At 33.5% G+C, this 22,259-nt stretch overlaps 1 pseudogene; it reads right to left on the bottom strand.

Moving 5' to 3' along the window:
• The window catches only part of LOC113078345 (solute carrier family 12 member 5-like), a 120,388-nt pseudogene extending 101,442 nt beyond the window's left edge, over positions 1-18,946 (bottom strand).
• Positions 18,947-22,259: the final 3,313 nt, after the last annotated feature.

Genomic DNA, 22,259 nt, shown 5'->3' with positions numbered 1-22,259 from the left:
GACAAGCTTCCTTTCCTCGAATGTGATGAAAATGTGATCGACACATTCACCAGCAAAAGCGACTCAATAAAGCGCAGCTGTTGCTTCAACTAGCCTGGCCAAATTCAATTAGAGGTGAGCGCTAATAGGTAAGCCGACTGCAGGCCATTCAATTCCTAATGACACATTGACAGCGATGCTGCCGAACAACCATTGAATGCTGCTATTTGCTGCTTCCGCTTTGGGAAAGAGACTGATGGAGAGAAAGGGAGCAAGCGCTTGTCTTCCCACACACCCATACACAAGAGTTACTGTACATCCTCAACATGAGAAAGGAAATCTGCACTGCATGCCCACACTTGTCTGTGTGGAAAGAAGAGGAGGTGAGAAATCGAAACGGGAGGAAAACGGGAAATGTAAACGTGTAATATGTGGAAAGACCTGGGAAGATGTTCACAGAGGAAGAGGTGAAATGTGACAACTAGTGCATCCGAGTTGGTTTTGGATGCCAAGGTGAATGGGAAACTTGTGCATGGCATGTTCTCTTAGCGAGCCATCTCATCTACACCCTGTTCCCTGTAGGATATCACAGCTACTTTCAATCTGACTCCAGACACGGGCCACTATTAGAAATCTAGGGCTCTCGTCTAAGCCACTGAGCTATTTATTCTCACTGCTTTGCCTCGTCACAGACAAAATCGATTTTAATTAAAACAACTACTGTCCTGAAAAAGTCCCTTGTGATGCGGTAAAGAGAAAAGGTAGAGGGTTAAAATAAAGTTCAGTTCTTCAGATCTTACTCGATGGCTTTTTTATCTCCATGCATGGAAATTAGATCTCGTTAATATCCCACTGTTTTCTTCTTTGCAGAACTTTCCAGCTTCTCAGATTTTCTTCAAGATGACTGTGAGTTTCATGACATGAAGATGAGTTTATCTTTGGATTAATTTTATACTGTAGCTCTATACTCTTACTGTGTCTTTATTTTAGGAGAAACATCTGAGTCAAAATTGATATTTCAATGAAGCAACCTCTAGAGCCACAAAAAGAGCAGCATCTGTGCAATTACAATTTTCTATGGCAGTATGACAGAAAAACACAAATGAGATCTCTTTAATACCTCACTTGTTTCTCCTAGACATCATTAAGATTAAATTGAGATCAAATGGAGACTTTTGCTAAACCCTTCTGAAAAAGAAATCTCAACAATCTTGACTCAGATCTTAATGTGAACTCAAACTGATCTGAGCTGCATGTTCTTTTATAAATCATTGAACATCTGAGACAAATTGAGGTTTTTGCTGAATACTTCTGAAGAATAAGACCCCAAATGTATTAACATTAAAGTTTCAGAAGCAATCTCAACAATTTCTTCTTGGACATAAAGATCTCATTATGAACTCAAACACGTTTCAATACATTCTCAAATGACCTGAACTGCTCTCCACAATTAATTTATAGCTCTGTATGACAACTATGTACTCATTCACATCTGTTTTATTGCTCCTTCAGGATTTTAGGAGTTAATACTTCAATGAAACATAACAAAAAACTCTCACAAACAACAAAAGAGTTACAATTTTCATCTGTGCATAGGACACACCACTGAAATCTCTTTTATATCTCAATTCTTCATCCTAGACAGCACTGAGATGTTAATAAAAGGCACTTTAAGACACACATCTGAGACAAAAGTGATAACTAAGAACTTCAAATCCCTAGAGCTACAAAAGAGCAACATCTGTACAGGACATTTTTATTCATCAGTGTGAAACTGAAGAAAAACACAAATGAGATCTCTTCATTGCCTCAAATGTTTCTCCTAAACAACACTGAGAACAAATGGAGACTTTTGAAGCTTTTATAGTTTGTCCTATCTAAGCTGCTCTTCATTGCTCTGTGCTCTTAGCCTAGGAGAACTTTTGTCTCATCTGTGTCTAGTTTTAATCCTCCCAAAACATTTTAGAAGAACCATCTGAGACCAACATGATGCATCAATAAATGCTGCAACCACAGAGCAATAAAACGTTCCTCTGGGAACAAACACGCACATATTTAGTTCGACAGGCTCTGATTAGTTGTAACTGATGAATGCTCAATCATGCATGAATACAGAGCTCACCAAGGGAAGACAAGATTTTGACTTGTGCAATTACAACTTTCCTCCTACGAAGAGACATGTCTAAATTCAATCACCATCAGCCGGTCTTCCCACACGAGCTCGCACCTACAGGATTTGTAAGTGATATATATTCTGACACCTCTGTGTATGGACAGGCTGTGCACGGCTCTTCTGGGAAGAGCGGAGCTCTGTTGTCTTATCTCGAGGGCAATCGCTGTCACAGCCAATGTCAGTGACTCACTGAGGTGGTGTATGTGCGTACGTGTGAGCCCTGGGACAACAGTCCACGTGCAACGGGACGAGTATTTTCCTTCCTCTTCCTCCGTTTCTCCCCATCCCCCTCCTACAAAGAGCGTTACGTAATGCATGCATGGAATATTAAATGGGAGAGGATGCCTTGGATTTTTCATGCGTGGGAGGGTTGAACAAAAATAGCTTAGATTATGCACTAGTGGCAGCACTACTGAAACAGCATTTGACTTCCTCCTGTAAATGGAACGAGTCGCTGTGTTTTTAAAACAGTCCGACTCCGACGGTTACGCTTTTGACCTCTTGTCCAATTGCTGCGTGAGGAAATCCTCGCCTGTAAGCTGAATGTTACCGCAAGACGATTAACTCGTTTAATTAATGTGCAACAGGATCAAGTCCAGAACACTGAGTGAAGATGAAGGAACGTTTGTAAAAAAAAAAAAAAAAGCATGAAAACAACAGCATGAAAAAAAAGAAAAACAGTGTTTAATAAATAATTAAGTTATAATTATTATTACAATAATTTTTAGGAAGTGTAAGTTTATTAGCATTTTATTGCTCATAAGGGCAATAATTATAAATGTAAATATACTAATGTAAATATAGGGCCTATACATCGGGGGGATAAAATAACTATAGAATATAAATTAAACATAATATAAAATAAATATAATACAATTTATTATATTCGATTTAAATAAATACATAAACAGGTGAAAAGTGTAAATAAATGTTCAATAAATGAATGGAAATGGAATAATAACAATATATAATATAATATAATATAATATAATATAATTGACACCAATGTTCAATAAATAATTCAATGGAATGGTCATCATCATAATAATAATAATTTATATTATTATTATAATTGCAATAAATATAAATATATAAATTAATATATAAAATTTTCACCAGAAAAGTAAAAGACATTGAAACATTATGAGGTCAGAAATATAATTCGACAGCACTGCGTACCATCATTTCCCTCCTCATTCCTAGAATCATTCGGCCTGTAAACATTACAACCGGTCGTAATTCAGCTCAAGGTCTCTAAGAGACCCATTCAAGAGCCACACTTGTTTCCAACCGCATCGGGTTACGTTCCAGCAGCAGCTTCCATAATAAATCTGAACACTTTTCAGATAAACAGGGTTGTGGCCAAACAGACAAAAGATACAAGATGCCTAAATCATCCCATCTCCATTCTGCTCAAGACAGAGAAAGCACTAGTCAAATTCTCTCGAAATGCAAAGAAGGATGAACGGCATCGGGGAGTGCTGATAACTCTGTGGCTCGTATGCAAATACACAACAGAACAAATGCATGAGAGTCGTTTCTATTTCACCTCGCTTAGCAGCGTGTAAATAATTTTTGATATGTAAATCTGCTGGTTACAGCTCTGTTACAAAAAAACAACAACCGGATATTGCAGACAGATGAGAAAATGGAAGAAATAGCATGAGGAGAAAGGAAGAGGCTGTCACTGAACATTAGCCATGCATCTGGCCTCTGTACTTTGAACTGAACGAGGAGGGCTGGGGGCGTTTAAGTGCTCATTTGATTCCCATTATTTCATAATCATTATTATTACTTTCCATTCATTTCGAGAAACAATTATCACCTATATAAAACCATTTACATCAGGAAAATTCATTGCATTTGCATGCAATTATTAAGAATTATATCAAAGCAACTTTGAAACAAATCACTGGCTCAAGCCATAAACACATCACTTCCTGCTCGAAAAGCAAAACCATTTCTTAAACTTACGCATTCATTCACGGAAGAAACCGGAATGAACTGGAATCAATATTTCCCAAAATAATATTTTATTGCTTATATGTTGATCTTTACATGCAAGGAGACATAATGGAGATGTCAGTTTTGTTTCTTATGGATATCAATTTTGTCTTGATACACCTGAAACTCCAAAACAATAAACACAAATGAGTCGAGATGAGACACAAATGAGAAATAGATGTCATAAAGTAAGAGAGTTTGATGAGAAATGTATTAGCGATGGTGTTAACTAAAACTAAAAATCGTTTCCATTCATTGAAATAAAGCTAAAATCAAACATAATATACAAATAATAATAGATATAAACTGTAAATGAAAATCAGAAACATTGCTAACTGAAATAAAATTACTACATACTAAAATGACCAGAACTGAAATAAAAAAAAATCAACAAAATTAAAGCTATATAGATATATTTAATATATATAAAAAAATAAAAAAAAATTACGAAAGCAAATAACAAATTTACTAAAACTTAAATTGGAATACAAACTAAAAATATAAAATAAAAGCTAATTAAAATATTAATAAATACTACAATAGCATAAAAATAATACTGGTTTATAGATTTCTGACTTTTGGTTGCTCCGTTAGCTGCTTGAAACCAATTAAATTGCAGCAAAAATTACATTTTGGCAGTAAATTTATCACATTTGTTATTCACATTCTGCTTTGTGTCTTTTCTCCAAACTTTTCAGACAATGTTTTGTCTTCTTAACAACAGATCTGACCTTTACATAGAAATATGCTGTTACAGTACAAAGCAACTAGTAATTGCTAGGATGCTCATGGTGTATTTTATGTAACTAGTCAATGACTAAGAATCACCTGTGAAGGGTGATTTAACCAGAAGTAATGCTGTAACACCAAACAGTGACTGTGAAGTCCTTGGTCTGGCTGTGTGTGTGTGTGTGTGTGTGTGTGTGTGTGTGTGTGTTTAAACGGAGATAAAGGGGACCTTGAACTGTCAGCGCTGACCTTTAAGCTTGTGGGTGTGCGGCAGATAACAACAGACTGATTAAAAACCTACAGCAGATACTCAACCACCACAACTGTATCAACACTCTCACTCACTCATCCATCTCAGCACACACTGAACTCCTGCAGCGATAGCGTGATAACTGCTCCAGATGTGATGATACCACACAGACTCGCTGTTCTGTACGCACAAGTTATTACTGCTGTTGAGCTTGACAAACTATAATTGGGTCAAAGTGTTTCAAACGGTTTACCAACAATGTTAGCAGTGTTTCACTTGGACTGTGCTTTTCCAGTCAGTTTCATAATAAGCAAAAAATCTTTGTACACTTCTCATAATAACATAAAAGATCTCTAATATTGTGTTTTATGCCATTGCTTTGGAAAAGCATCTGTCAATCGAACTAAAATTGAAATATTGATAGATTTAGTAGATTATCCAATGCACTTATCAAATCAAAAGGCTGTGATTAATTAAATAAGATGTAGAGGTCATGATCTGCTTGTTTTTGGCATCTCTGAACTCTGAGTTTACCATGCATTTTGGAAAGCAACATGCAACCAGGTTTGCTTTTCTGTATAAATCTAGTAAAAATCTGTAAACTTCTTTGAACAAAAATGTTAGAAATCATACAAATGGAAAAAAGCATTTGTAAACCTGTCACCACAGAAACTCCAGTTCACCATCAAAATTAAAGCTTGTGGGTTTAACACTTGCAAGCAAAGAAATTAATACATATTCTTAATTCACAACTGTATTGCAAAGTAAAAATAATTAATATATATATATATATTTATTTTTTACACTGCACATTTATTGCAATAGTAACATTTCTGTCTTAAAAGTAATTAAAAATACTATAATTTGCATTATTATTAGCAATTGTATGTTATAATAATAATATAATAATTACTATGATATCCAACATGTTTTCCTGAAAACATCAGGGTGAATGTATTGAGACTTACAGTAGACCCTAATAACAAATAAATGAGGTTGGAGTCTAGACTAGTAACCCCCTAGCAACAGGATTATTACAAAAACTAAAATTAATACTAATACTATAAAGTTTCTTTACTTTAACAAAATATTTACTTGAATAAAATATTGAATTGTTTTTATTAAAATATTATAATTATTATTATATTCTGTTTGTTACAAGGCAATGCAAATTATTTTACCGTATTTTTCGGATTATAAGTCGCAGCCGAGTATAAATTGCATCAGTCCAAAAATAAATAATGATGAGGAAAAAAACATATACAAGTCACATTGGACTATAATTGCATTTATTTAGAACCAATAGAAAACATTACCGTCTCCAGCCACGAGAGGGCGCTCTTTGTCTTCAGTGTAGACTACAGGAGAACTGAGAAGCATAGAGCGCCCTCTTGCGGCTGGAGACGGTAATGTTTTCTATTGGTTCATTTCTCTTGGTTCATGTCAAATTAATTTTGATAATTAAGTCGCACCTGACTATAAGTTGCAGGAACAGCCAAACTATGAAAAAAGTGTAAGATGCGGTATATATTTTTTTAAAGAACTGTTCAGCCTTCCTGTGGCTCAAACAGTAAAGCATGGTGAAAACAACAACACGATCATGGGTTCAGTTTCCAGGCAAAACCAGAACTGATAGTGTACCTTGACTGCAATGTAAGTCACTTTGGATAAAAACATCTGGAAAATGCATAACACTTTTTTTTTTTGGTCTCTGAAATGAGCTTGGAGCTCTTAATTTTGCACCAGATGGATGCATTTTAAAATCCAGATGCTTACTGATGAAACTTCAACCATTAATTTTCTAGATATGGCTCGTGTCTCACCTTTGTGTTTGTCTGATAAATACTGCAGGACGACTTACAAGCTGAGGTTTGTTCAACTCACTAACCCGGAACATGAGCAAAAACAGTGCAAACACTCCCAAATACTTATTCATGTTGTTGAAATAATGGATTTTTTATGCACACGACAGCTTTGATGAATTAGTCCAGGAGTGAATGAAAGAGTGAATCAGAGTGGCTGTGGCTTTTCAGCATGTATAAAATACTAAACGCAGCTTCTTGAACCCTAAGCTCTTTGAACCCCTGTCAACAGACTCATTCGTGTCTCAGTCCATGTGAGCCAAGACTTATTCATCACTGCAACTTTTTCCACGGTTCGATGTGAATTTCCAGACTCATTCTTTATCATTAAAGTCCTCCTCCCAGGCTAATCATATACTACGCCGATAAACAAATCACTCTGGTGGCAGGGAACTACAGAGGTCTGTTAGTGTGAGGAAAAAAAAAACGCTGTTCACCTTTTTGACTTTGTGCAGCTGGTTCATATTGCAGCGTTTGGTTTCCTTGGTCTGAAATAATCCGAGGCTCTTGAGGGACCGCGATTAGTCGTGATAACTGCTGGACACTAGCTGAGATCAGCGGGATAAATGGGATGGTCCTACAGGGCGGGTCGTGAACTGCGCTCGCTGGGGAGCCTGAACCACTATAGGGACTGATGGAGGGGCGAGATTTCAGAGCAACACGTTTATATCACAGTCCATTTATAAAAGAGCCCAGAGCTACGGACACGCACAGAGAGGAAAGAGGCTTCCATTCAAGTCAGTCTAAACTAAATTGTTAAAAAATATATTTGATGCATGCTCTTTTTTTTGTTTTTGGCAAAGCCACCAGAATGAAATACTGAAGATCAAAACATTGATGGATCTCTTTGTTTGTGACCAAGAGACTGGTTTTAATATAGGTTTTAATTATTCAGTAGCCTGTGTTCTGCACTGAAATATACTAGCGAAAAACTGCTGAATATTTCCTTTGTCAGTGGAAGAAAAATTATATTGACACAATCCAAAATACAGTTTCATGCCCAGAAAATATTCTCAGTTCACCCATCACTGGCTGGGGTATCAACAAGTTAAAGTGCGACCTGGATGGAGGGCATCTGACTGTGACATTAAGTTATTAAGCTGATGTTGATGTGTGTGTGTGTGTGTGTGTGTGTTTGGGTGGTATGACTCACCAAAAGCAATCACATACTTTTCACCATCAACTCCTCTCAAACTCAATGTTTAATAGCCTGCAATGTTTTGCCACAGGCACCTTTTATACCTCCTTCAATGAAAAAACACAACTGAAGGTCAGTCTCCTTCACATTGAACAGAGGGAAATGGCTGCTTTAGAAGCTAATTGCAGCCATAACATAGCTCTATACATCATATCCCTCAGCTGCATGATTTCTTGGAGACAGATTTCATATTTAAACAGCACAGCTCCTCCACAGAAAGATCATGAACTGAGTCTTATATGACAACCTCTAAATACTATACACTACAATACAAACACTAGAACATATGCTACATTACGATTTCAATCGAGTTTCAAGGACGCAGAGCAAAAACCAAGCGCCATGATTATTTTTTAATGATTTGACGGCTAAACCTTATGAAAAATACAGTGACCAGTTCTCGCTCAGAACAGAAGAGTTCAGTCTAGCAGCTACAGAAAGAGTTTGAATCCAAATGAGAATGTCTTTTTCTACTGCAAACAGGAAGCAGGATGCAATTTCAGTTTGAATGTAAGGAAGAAGCGTTTAATATTTTAATTAGTAAAGTTGTTTCTCAATCACAATTAGTTTCTTGTTAACACTTCATTTGAAAGTGTATGTTGTGCACCTGCCGATAGGTGCATATTACTAACATGTTCTTTAAATAACAAAGAAAAAATATTGTGTTTTTGAGTTGGTCTATGGCACAATATATTTTCAGTTCCTCAAAATAGCAATCCGGCAAAACACCTATTTTTTTGACCAGCACGCCCATGGGCGCACAAATGGATGCAAATGCATTTGATAATTAAACAATGCGCAGGACGGGAAAATGAAAACTAGCAAAAACAAATGCGCCTGGTGTATGATAGGGACCATAGATGGATAGAACAAATGACAGAAAACTAGATAGAATGAGAGGAAGACAAATATAAAGAATGATAGAAGGAACCACAGAATGATAGATGACAGAGATAAAAAGAATGAACGACAGAACAATAGACAGACTAAAAGAACGATATAACGATAGAATGATAGATTGAATAATATATAGAATGACAGAACAATAGATAAAATGACAGAACGGAATATATAGATTGATAGAATGATGAATAGATAGATAGAACGATAGATAGAACAATAGAATGATAGATAGATAGATAGATAGATAGATAGATAGATAGATAGATAGATAGATAGATAGATAGATAGATAGATAGATAGATAGATAGATAGATAGATAGATAGATAGATAGATAGATAGATAGATAGATAGAACGATGTGGTCTGTATTTAAAGACTGCAGCTTTATTTCTGGTGTTTAATGGCAAATGAAGGTGTGGAGAAACCCAGAGACACACAGCTCCTGCCTGCCACCACAATCCATCATCAGCCCCAGAGACAATGATGAAACCAGAGGCAACAGCTCATGATACAGAGCGTCCTTTAGCATACGAGAAAATCCAGATCACACCAGCATGTCATCTAAAGTCACGGCTCTCCATGCAACTGCAGTAAAGTTATCTATCAAGGCAAATTCACTTCCAATATCCTGCAGTTGAAACAACCATCATAATATGAAGAGCGTGAACATTTTGTGCTTATCAGTGTGAAGATGTGCAATTATCACGCATGCTTTAATGCATTTCAAACTGAATCAGCCAGACCGGAGGAAGATCTTCCAGCTCATGCTCTCTGTCTACAGAATGATGAGGAATTGTTCGGAAAAAGCTATATATGGAGATGATTTGGGCACATATAATGCTAACTACTAACAGTAGGCTCATGCTCCATCATTTAAGCCAATCCGGATTAACATTAGAACAAATTTTGCATATAAATATGCAATTATTAGCTTAAGAGATCCACTCTTTTCCACCACATTTCTCTCAGTGCTCTCATTTAAACCAATAGGACTGAGCTCAGAATATTACGGCCACATACGAAAGTTATTATGATTAAATCTAGGTTAATATTTAGTGCCAGTCATGATTAATAATTCAAACTATACATTGTTCCTGCAGGGAGGCTCAAAAATGGTTCAAGGCGGTAATATCAGTGCAAGAACGATTGCCGCTGCCTTTTGGATCATAACAATACGGTAAGATCCTGGATGTGAATCATAACATCATTACAGCGTGTCTTTTCTTTGATGCAGCTGAACCGTGAGTCCTCTCTGCTCTTCCTTGAGATTCAAGCGGTTATTTCTGCTCATCCTTTCTTTGTGTGTAGACGCTGTGTTACATAACAAGCCTATGAAGGCTTTGCATGATGACGCTAGCAGCATCTACACAGCTACGACCCCCACCTCATGTCTGCTTCTACCCCGCTACAACCAACCATGAAGTGATGCTCCTGCAGAACACAGCTGCCCTCTACAGTTCACATACATTACACTCATCAACGTGCACTTCTGAATATAGGAATGCAGGAATAAGAATACAGGTGAGCATCCTAATGTGAAAAAAAAAAAAAAATGCATTCAAATATAAAATTAAATATGAATATAAAATATAAAAATATATTTGCATGAAGAATTTTCCCCTCAATTTTCCGGTGTTAAAGTAAAAGTAATGAATCCAGGCTTCTATTTTTTGAGCATTTGTTTTTGTAGTTCCGATTACACTTGATGCAATTCTCATTTATACAAATTTATAAAATGTATTTAAAATGTAAATAAATAAAAATGAAAATTCTGATTTAAATGATGAATTTAATGATGCACAAAAACTTATAAATGAATAAAAAAATAATAATAATATAAAAAAATTAAGTGCACATTATTATAATGATAATTTAATGATTTGGATTATGGCAAAAATTGGAGTGCTAAAATGTAAAGAAATATATATATATATAATAATAATAATAATAATAAATTCAACTGTTGTAAAAGGAGCCTTAATTTTCTTTATGCAAAATATTCTATTATTTATGCTTTTTAAATATTTATTGAAGGTAAGTTATAAAACAGTCACAATACTTCTCCTCTGACATCTTCAATTTCATAATCTCACAAATAAACCATAAACTAAAATAAATTAATAATTATAAAAATAATTTGCATAAATACTATCATGTGTTAGAATGCATTTTGAAAATTTCTGTTTGCACAATTGTTTCTATTTTTTTTAATACAAATATAAAATGCTTTTATGATGCACACTTTACATATTAACTATATACATATATTTAAATAAATGTAAATAATAGATATATTTAAAAACAATTAATAAATCTGAATTCTTTTAACATTAAAAGGATTTTTTGTTTTGCATTTTTTTATTCTTTTTATTACGGTAATTAAACTTTGGGAGCTAAAATGCACTAAAGTCGGAATAAAATTTTTTTTTATTTTTGTATGCAAAATATTCTCTCAGAATCATATTTCTTTTGGAATAAATTTCATCAGTAATTTAGTGAAAGTTACAATCGCATCTGCAGCATGAGAAGTTATGGGTAACATCTTAAAAAAAGCATTCAGAAATACTACAAGTCAGGTTCAAGCAGACATGACAAAAAAAAAAGGTCTTATTTTATTACTGGTGTGCAATCTAGTGGTGTAGAAATGTTATTGCATCTCTTTTAAAATTGATCTCTAGCACTGCAGATTTATTTAGCAGACATTTAATATGAGGAATATAATTTAGCCAGCACTCATATCTAACCATGACCTCGAGGAAAGGCCTGTCGTTGATGTTTATAAGCAACATTTATCTCAAGACTAGACGAGATTAAAATCAATGTGAAGAGATGCACTAATACAATGACATTACAGCACAGACGAGTGATCTGACAGTAATATCAATATCTATCAGACGTTTGGTGTTCATGTGCCCGTGCAGTGTGTGTGTAACGGCAGATCCAAGCCGAATCTCTGACTTGTCCTTTCAGGAAAAGGGTAATTCAGTTATCATTTTATGACTTTAACAGTAAAACAAAAACGATTCAGGTAAAAAAATAAAATAAAAAAATCACAACAAAAACAACAACAATCAAATCAAATAATTATATAAAGCATGAGTTCAGCTAGACTGAGACATACGCATATTTTACATGTGACATATAATATCACATGCATGAAGGATGTGTATTTCAGTTTAATTTAGGCTGAAAAGGATTGTTTTAACTTTATATTTGGTAATTTAATATTTTAATATTACAAATAAATATCACACACACACACACACACACACATATATATATATGCATAATGTGTGGATATTAGATATTTTTTTATAATATTAAAATGTGAGTGTGTGTGTATAAATCATGCATGAAAGGTGTTCACTTTAGCGTTCAGATGTTTTCACTTTATATTTAACTATTTAATGTTTTATTTAATATTATAAACAAATAATGTTATTTATGTTATTTATATAATAAAATACAGTATTTCAGGCTGAAAAAGAATTGTTTTTACATAGACACAGAAGAAGAGCGTGATGGACGACGTTCCACAACGAGTGAATCCTGTCCTTCTGTAAATCCCACAGAGCTCGTGATCACCACATTATTACCTGACAGCGGCTGGTGGGACTGAGAGACGGATTAGACTAATAGACACAAAAACTGTGCCACCAGTCCAGCATTATGCTAAAATGGTGAGAAAGCTTCCATGTCTCTCACAGAATGGAAACAAACAGCTCGATGTGCTAGCATGAAGAAAGGATGGACTGCTCATTGAGAGCGAATCGATCTGCATATCCCAATACGCTAATGGCCTCCGCCGAATTTGGACAGCAATTGACTCAAAGCATTATGCAGATGAAACCAAGCTGAGCAGCCAATGACAACAATGATAGCTATCAGCTAAAACAATAGAAGCTGTTCTGGCCACATTTACTGCACTGGACGGATATTTTGCCACTATATAGTGTTTAACAAGGGAAATTAGGACCTGCTTAATATGAAAATTGTCCCAACAGGTTAAAAAAACAAAAATTTCAAGTCATGAAGATCTCTGGGGAATTTTTATATATATATATATATTAATATATATATATATATATATTGGTGTAATTCAATAGCATAGAATCGCAGCATAGTTTATTATATTTATCATAAATATTTGCATGAATTAAATCAATCATTGCATCAATCATTTTTAGAAAATTCTAGGGAATCTGCATAGAACTGAATAAAAATAATATATTGATATTTAATCTTAATATGTTTTCAGTACAATTTTATTGTTTTACTTTCAATATGGTTATTTTATTGGCTTTAAATATTTTAATTCAGAGCCATTAAAATTATTTTGTTAAATTAAAAGTCTTACAAAATTATTTTATATTATTTAATAAAATAATGAATAATTATTAAAAAGCATTTTTTTGGATTTTAGTCAAGTGCATCCAGATTTTTTGGTTTCATACCAGAATTTTCATTTTGGGGCATTTTTTTCTTTTAATGGTTTCAGTGTTACTTTAGTTAACTATAATTAATTTAGAAAACAATTTAGTTTGTAAAATGAAGCTAGCTATGAAAACAAGTAATTGTTTACATATTAAAATACAAATAAAAGAAATAAGTTTATGCCTGAATGTTTATTGTGCATATTAATACTACTTACAGTATGCATACAGTAATGGCATTTTCCTGTTGTGTTTTTAGCACACAAAACAAGTTCTGTTGTCAAAGCTTTGGTTCCCATGCACAACATACAAAGTCCTCCTTTACTTCTGCCAAAACTCCAGCGTGGGACGAAGTGACACACTTTCCCAAACAGCTTTAAAAGCGCTGTGTGCAGGACGTTATTCTCGAAAGATGCACTCTTTGTCTTTGTGCAAACAATTACTAAATCGAGACGAATTTGTCCATCACGGCGCCTCCAGTAGAAGCTCATTGCCAAGCAGCCAAAACTCCCACGCTGCACGTCTGTGATGGAGAACACAGCTCTTGTGCAGCAGTGTAATATGTATGAGTTATTACTGACATGGTTAAAAACAGCTTATGGCCCTGGTTCTGTCTGGTGTGTGAATTAAGCCAATTATTGCAATGACGAAATACTGTATTTGGCACTCAGGCTACTATTTCTGGCTGCTTGATAGAAAATAGTACGTGTGATTAGCCATGTAAGTCGTCCACATGTTTAACAAATAGTCTAAGCGGGCTACAATAGATGAAAATTAAGAAATTAACTATATATTTTACATTTCACACCACATAAGTAGGGGATAGGAATAGGACTGGAAATAGTATTAATACCAATACTGCAATGGTTTTTATACAAACAAACCAAATTAAAAATTTAATTAAAAATAAATAAATAAACAAATATATAAATACATTCAAATCAATATTTTTGAAATTAATTAAATTAGTTATTACACCATGGAAAGTTCTTACAAGCAACTTAATTGTTCGAGTTTTAAAGAATTAAAATATATATATCAAACACCTATCTTGAAAATAGAAAAAGAAGGTATGTTCTTTGAAAATGTACATTTATGAATGTAAAATTAACTCTTCACAGAAAAGTTTGGGAATAAATTTCTTATGCAAAATGGATTGAAACCAATAAACAAACAAACAAACACTTTACAATAAATTGAATACAATAAACACCAAAATTAGTGGATAAAATGATTGGGTGAAATACTGTCTCATATCTAACTGGGTAACAATTATGAATCATTTAATAAAAAGACAAGAAACAATTATTGTTATTAATTTTTTTAATTAATACATTTTTTATTAATTATTGCAATTTATTTCTATGTTACTGAATTTATTATTCACAGGCAGATAGATAAATCTTAGTTATATTAAGTATATAATTATAAAAGAATATAAACATTAATAAATCGGCAAATGAAGAGATTATATTGACAACCAAATTAGCACTGCGTCAGTGACTTTTACACCAATGATATCATTAAATATGACTATTCTTGCCGTTTACAGCAAATATTAAGACTATTATAGTAATGTCTGCTACTAAAAAGAGGCTACTACAAGAAAGGGTCTCACTGAATCAGATACTGAATGATTTAAACTGAATCCAGGATGTTTTAATCACCTATTAGCTTCATACATCGTGTAGAGTTGGGCTAGATCTTTCTGACCGTCTGGAGACATTCAAGGTCCAATGAACCTCTACATGGTTGGGATCTCAGCATCTCTTCAGATCGATAAAAACAACATCAGCGACAGCATGAAAAATAGCAGCAATGCATCATCCTTGTTGAGGTCTTTCTCACCAAACACCCATGAGACTCATGAACATACCTGTAATACTCACATACAGTACGTGGACTGACTACAAAACCAATACTCTGCTATTTTATTGTTTATGCTTGCATGCATATATACAGACACTTACACAAATATACAGCCATGCACATCTAAAAAAAAACACTCAGAGTGGGTTTTCAGCCAATCCATGCTTCGTTTATGGACACAGGGGGTGATAAAGCAGCATTATTTGCTAGTGTGTGTATAATGGGAGCAGTCACTTTGGTTTTGCTATTATCATCACATTCTGCACTCCCTCCCCACACACCAATCATGGCACAAAGAGGATGCAGTTGTCATGGAAACGTTGTGGCGACTTGAACCAGAGATGAGAGATCCAAGTTTGTACCGTCTCTACACGACACCAAAGATTGATGTTCTACACCTTCTTGGAAACTGTCTTCAATTTGTGACTTCAATGGATTTCACACGGCAAAAACATCAATGTTTGGCAGTGAACTCATCAGAAAAGATGTCTCAAGCTCTCTTCCACAATCTTGTGATCCAACCTGGCATCTTCTAAGGAAGTAACCTAACCAAATTATTCATCGTAAGTTGCTTAACATTATATTATAACATTATAACATAACTTCAAATGCTGCACAAATAGTGCTCCACATCATGTGTATGTGAGACTTCAGTCTCATAAATACAAATATCATTTAAAAACATTAAACAGGTTAAAGTAATCCCCTTTTTATTAGTTTGTTCCAAAATTGAATAAAATATGTATTAAAATCAGACTATTTTCACTGAGCAATGCATTCTGGGATAGTTATATTTGTCTTAAAGATGGAATTTTAAAATTATATATAATAACAACTATTTCTGGAACAGACTATGCATCAAAAGCTATATTTATTTGGTTAAAAATTCTTAACGTGCAATTGTTTTAATTTATTTTTTAATTTGTTATCGATTTCAAAAAGTACAAAGAAAATTGAATAAAAATGCACAAATTGATATAAAAAAAATCTGTAAACTCAATAAATAAGAAAAAGGCACATTTTGTCTTATTAAATATTCAATCACTTTAGTAAATTTTTTTATTTATATTTATGTATTTAAAAATTTACAAGGAATTGTTTTTAAAATAAATTATTTTTAAATGAAAAGTGTATAATGTATATAAAATGCAAATGCAGAAGTTTTGGGATAAAGTCCTTTTTTTTTTACAAGATTAGAAAACTTTGCAATAAACACAGCTCCATTCTGTTAGTAAATATATTATTCCAAAAATGTACATAAAAAAAGAAAAAAGAAAAGAAAATGTAGACAAAGAATTGTTTTGGAATTGGATTGTGACTTGGATCTTGAGGTGCCTGAAGATTTACACCCCTATATGTGATTATAGATCCTTAAAATGTGTCCTAGGTAGGCAGCTCACTAGGTTTTGGAGCAGAGCATCCTATCATGCTGCTATTCAGAGGAAACTAGGACACGTAGAGAGGTATTCATAAAACTTCACTCCGAGTCCTGTCACGTGTACAAGAACTATGAATGGTGCAATCCAAAGTATTGGAATGCATAACGCTCCAGAGCAGTTTTTTAATAAAATAATGCCTTATAACCCTTAATAACAAGCCAATCATGGCAAAAAACACCAACACTAGACCTATACTAGTATTTTAGTATTTAGTGGCCCACATGGTATCTATTTCAGTCATGTCATATTAAATATTCCCATGCACAGCTCCATTTCACTGCTCCAAAATCCTGCTCCACATAACTAATGTCAAACTTGTTCTGATGCATCGCACTGCGTTTTCACTTTCAGTATGCATAGACAAATTACCTGTCATAATAATAAAGCCTGACTTCTTTGTTGTATTTCTCTACACTCATCAAATCACATAATTGTTTCATACTTGCAAATTCTCAAAGTGAAAATCAGCAAGCCTCATCACAGAAAACATCAAGAGGCTAATGATTACAGCTGAATAATACCGCCTGACTTGTATTTAATAGACTTCTTGTATGTCACACAGCGCAGTGTGCCTTAAACGCATTTCGCCTCATTAAATATTCAAATATTGTCAGAAGTGTGATTATGTGAAGACAACCGTGCCCACTTCAGGCTAACAGACAAGGCAAGACATTGTAACCATTTCGACCAGCTACTGAAGTGAATCTACATGTTCATTGTAATACCGCATCCATTTGTTCATCCATCACTATCTGGAATATTGCACACAACTGCCTCTCTCAATCAGATTTGGCACTGCAATACTGATGAACAAATAAAAACAAGCAGATTCTCTTTCCTGACACAAAGAAGCATTAAATCTCAAAGATGTACAGGTTATGAACGCAATATATGACACCTTGAGGAAGGAAATCATACAATACAATATGCAATAGACAAATAAAACTCAATGTTCAGTGTATTTAATGACATTAAAGCAATGGCATACAGATTTTCTTAGTCCTTATGAAATTAAAATAGAATAACTATAGTCTATATAACATTGCATGAATATGTTATAATATAAAATTTGATGTAAAATATCATACTTAAAACAAGGTTCACAATGCTTTACGTGAAAGCTTATGAAATATGAATCAGTGCACTATATATGAAATACGATAAGAATATATCAGAATATTAATATAATTGATCATCTGCATAGACTATATTTATATGCACTGAAAATTATTAAAAGATAAATGATTTATTATGCAAAACAAGAAAAATAATAACCTGAGTTCATTTATAGTCATAAAAACTATAATGCACTGTCTTGCAAATATAAAATAATAATAATAATAATAATAATAATAATAACTCAAGGGAATTTACATAACCTGGAAATTTACAAATGGAAAGTTTTATGTGGATTTGTAACTTCTATATTAAATATTAATATTTTATTAATTTAATAATATATTCATATAGGCCTAGTATATGTGAAACAGTACATGAATTGATATGAAATAATAAAAATACGTTTAGTTTAGATAATTATATAATAATTTAAATATAATTAATATATGCATGCACATTATAAAATAGGTTATTAATTTAGTCTAATTTGATGGTTATATCAGAGGGTGGAGTGTTGAATATTAATATTGCAGTCTCACACTCCCAGCTGTTGGATGAGTTTATCCTTCACAGGTGTCAAAACGTCAGAAATCTGGCTCACCTTTCCCGCATCGCTCCGCTCCCGTGGCGTCGGACGCGCTCGGCGTCTCCTCGTCGCCCTCGAACAGCTGGTTCACTTCGCCCTGGATGTCACCGGCGGTCACCGTGAACCTCTGGCTCATGCTGTCGCCGGTGGTCTGAAACAGACCGACTTGGAACGAATGAACGCGGCTTCGCTCTCTTCACCGGCTCCAGCTGGAGGAGTTCTCCGGTGATGCCGATGAGCGCCGATCCGCGGTAATCAGACGCTTTCTGGAAGAGGAGTACGAGGACTAGTGTTAATAAAAGATTATAAACGTGTGTAACGTGTACGGTTGAGACGTGCGTTTTATTGTTCTTTGATAGCAGACACTGAATGAGTCTCGAGAGCGGATCATCAACCGGTGTCTGAGGCTCACTGCATGCGCATGCGCGTGCGCTCGATCAATCACAAACACTAAGACGCATTCACAGATCGCAGTAGCTAAATCTAAAAAAAAAGGATAATTATTTTGTTTTGTGTTATAATAATTATATTATTTTGTGCCCTTCTTCTTCTTTTCACAAGAGCTTTATTTTCCAAACCCATATTTTTTTTTTCACATAAATAAAATGACATTATCTTTATTAATTATTGTGGCAAAGTATTATAGTCCCAAGACAAGATTAACTTTCAAACATTCATACCGTATATTAGTACTGATCTCACAATGTACAACAAAAACACATTCACGTGAGAACACAAAACAAGGCACTTATAAAAACCATTCTAAAGCTTTTCAAATTTATGCGAACTATTATTTTCTTATTTAATTTTTACATTTATGTTTACGTAGCCTATATGTTCATTTTATACTTTGTTTTTAGTTTTATTTAAAATATTCTGAACTGTAAACCAAACAGTTGTCTTGCCTGTTTCTTTTTTTTTTTTTTTTTTTTTTGACAGTGAATAAATGGAAAAAATAAACAATACCAATAAATGTGTACATATAATTTGCTGCAAAACTGGACTTTATACCCTAATAAGCATAGTATTGCAATAATGTACGGTACTAATACCAAAAAAATTTAAAATAATAATAATATGGTGGTAAATATGGTACCATGATATTACCTTATGTTTGTATGAACATGTATCATGGTAGGACCCTCACATCCTTTGAAAACATACATGAATATGAAAATCATAACCACAAACCAATCAAAACCATAACTAATTAAATCACCATATATATTCATGATACTCCATCATACTTCGGAGAATAACATGGTGTTGCCAAGACATGTCTAAAAACATAAAATTCATGTTTCTTTCAAGTTAAATATTCATATTTACAGGGTTTGCAGGGTTTATTAAGGTACATTTAAGTAATAAAATAAAATAAAATGAAATAAAATAAACTTCTATGATCAGACTGCAGAAAGGTGAAGCTCTTCCTTAGTGTTGTTGTCTTGTTTTCCAGTTCAAATAAAGATTCTTCATACATTCACCAGAGCTTCACAATGCTTTTTGAGTTTCGCTTAAAACAAGAACAAATATCTACACTTAAATAAAAGGGACAGCGCTTTTGTATCCTATTTGACAGATGTTAATTCTTGTTTTAATTTTGCTCATTTTCTCAAGACTTAATTTTACATTTGAATATAAAGTAAATGGATATTGATTTAAGGACATTTAGATATTTGTATGGGAAAACAAATAAAAATGACTGGAAGATAATTTTTAAGCAATGCATGCCACAACTTTATGAATTTAAGACTTTCTGCTCAGATTTAAGTCATTTTAAAGCTGAATTAAAGGGATAGTTCACTCCCAAAAATTGATGTTTATCTGTTTACCCCCAGGGCATCCAAGATGTAGGTGACTTTGTTTCTTCAGTAGAACACAAACAAAGATTTTTAAGTCAAACCGTTGCAAGGCTCTGAACCCACAACCCCGGGTGCCGCAGCATAAATGGCTGCCCACTGCTCCAGGTGTGTGTGTGTGTGTGTGTGCTCTTGTTTTTGTGACATATCAGGACACAACTCTGTATAATGACATGGGTATGACACAGGTATTACAAGGAGAGGGTGACTTATGAGGACATAACCCATGTCCCCAATTTTCAAAACGTTTATACATCATACAGAATGAGTTTTTTTTTTTGAGAAAGTAAAAATGCACAGTTTTCTGTACATTCGTAGTTGGCTAAAATAGCTGTTTGTTTTGACTCGATGAAAAAATGTTCAAACTATTTATACGGGGTCGGCTCCTAGCTTCTTTACCATACAACATTGGGTATTTAGTTGACATTCACAAGTAAGCATGCAGGCAAAACTATATCTTGGTTTGATTCGATTTTGAACAATTTTGAACTATGACAGTTGTTTTTCGTCAATATCATGATATTATATATATATATATATATATATATATATATATATATATATATATATATATATATATATATATATATATATATATACAGTACAGGCCAAAAGTTTGGACACATTACTATTTTTAATGTTTTTGACAGAAGTTTCTTCTGCTCATCAAGCCTGCATTTATTTGATCAAAAATACAGAAATAAATGTAATATTGAGCAGAATAATATTGTGCAGAATAAACTGGTCATACAAATTTGATTAAAGTGTTCAGAATAACACCCACCTGTGTACTTTTGAGTTTTTTTTTTTTTTTTTACTGCTCTTAATAGTATAGTAAAAATAAAATAAATTGTATGTCATAATAAAATAAATTGTACGTCATAATTGGCTTAGCCTAATTATTACTTAATGAGTAATAAGTAAATAACCAGATTTTTACAGTGTCAGTACTGCACAACAACTCTTTCCAGTACACAATAGATATTGTTTGTGATTGTTACAATTGAACAGCCCAGACATTGAGACAACTGATTGTACTTTTTCTAAAATATACTTTAAAGTAAATTTAAAAGTATGTACTTATGACTTTTACTTAAGTAAGATGTTGATGTAGTAATTATACTTTTACTTAAGTATATATTTTGCAGGGTAGTTGTACTTTTACTTAAGTACTAAACTTAAGTACTTCCTCCACCACTGGTCACCATCCTTGGCTGAATGTCACTTTCACTTTTCACTTTTTAACGGTTCACTGACGCTAGGTGGCGCTAATAATAGCAGAGATCAGTGAAAGCTGGACGTTCCACAATCATATTCAAACCAGTGCTGTCAAACAATTAATCGTTCATTCAAAATAAAAGTTGTTGTTGTTTACATAATATGTATGTGTGCTGTGTATATTTATTATGCATTTATATATTTACTTAAAGTGAAAGTGACGTGACAAACCACTAGGCCACGACTTCCCCAACCTTAAAACAGGTTATGTTTATATATTATATATTAAACATATGTTTTATATTATATGTTTATATATTAAATATATTTATTTATAATATAATTTATATGAATGTTAATACATGTAAATATTTTGAAAATGTATCTACTGTATGTGTGTGTATTTACATAGGCTATACATAATACACAGAACACACACACACACATATTATACAAACAAATTAAAACTTTTATTTTGTACGCTATTAATCGCGATATGTCTTTTGACAGCACTAATTCAAACCAGTCTTTATCTATGTTCAGGACATTTCTGTATACGTTTAGGAAACTGTGAACTCAAATTGAAGTGAGTAAAATCTCCGCTCTGATTCGAGAATGTCCCTGTGACCTTTGAACCG

Source organism: Carassius auratus, unplaced genomic scaffold, assembly GCF_003368295.1.
Source record: "Carassius auratus strain Wakin unplaced genomic scaffold, ASM336829v1 scaf_tig00025400, whole genome shotgun sequence".
NCBI classification, from domain to species: Eukaryota; Metazoa; Chordata; class Actinopteri; order Cypriniformes; family Cyprinidae; genus Carassius; species Carassius auratus.
Note: the sequence above shows the minus strand (reverse complement) of the source record. Positions and strands in the feature narration are given on the sequence as shown.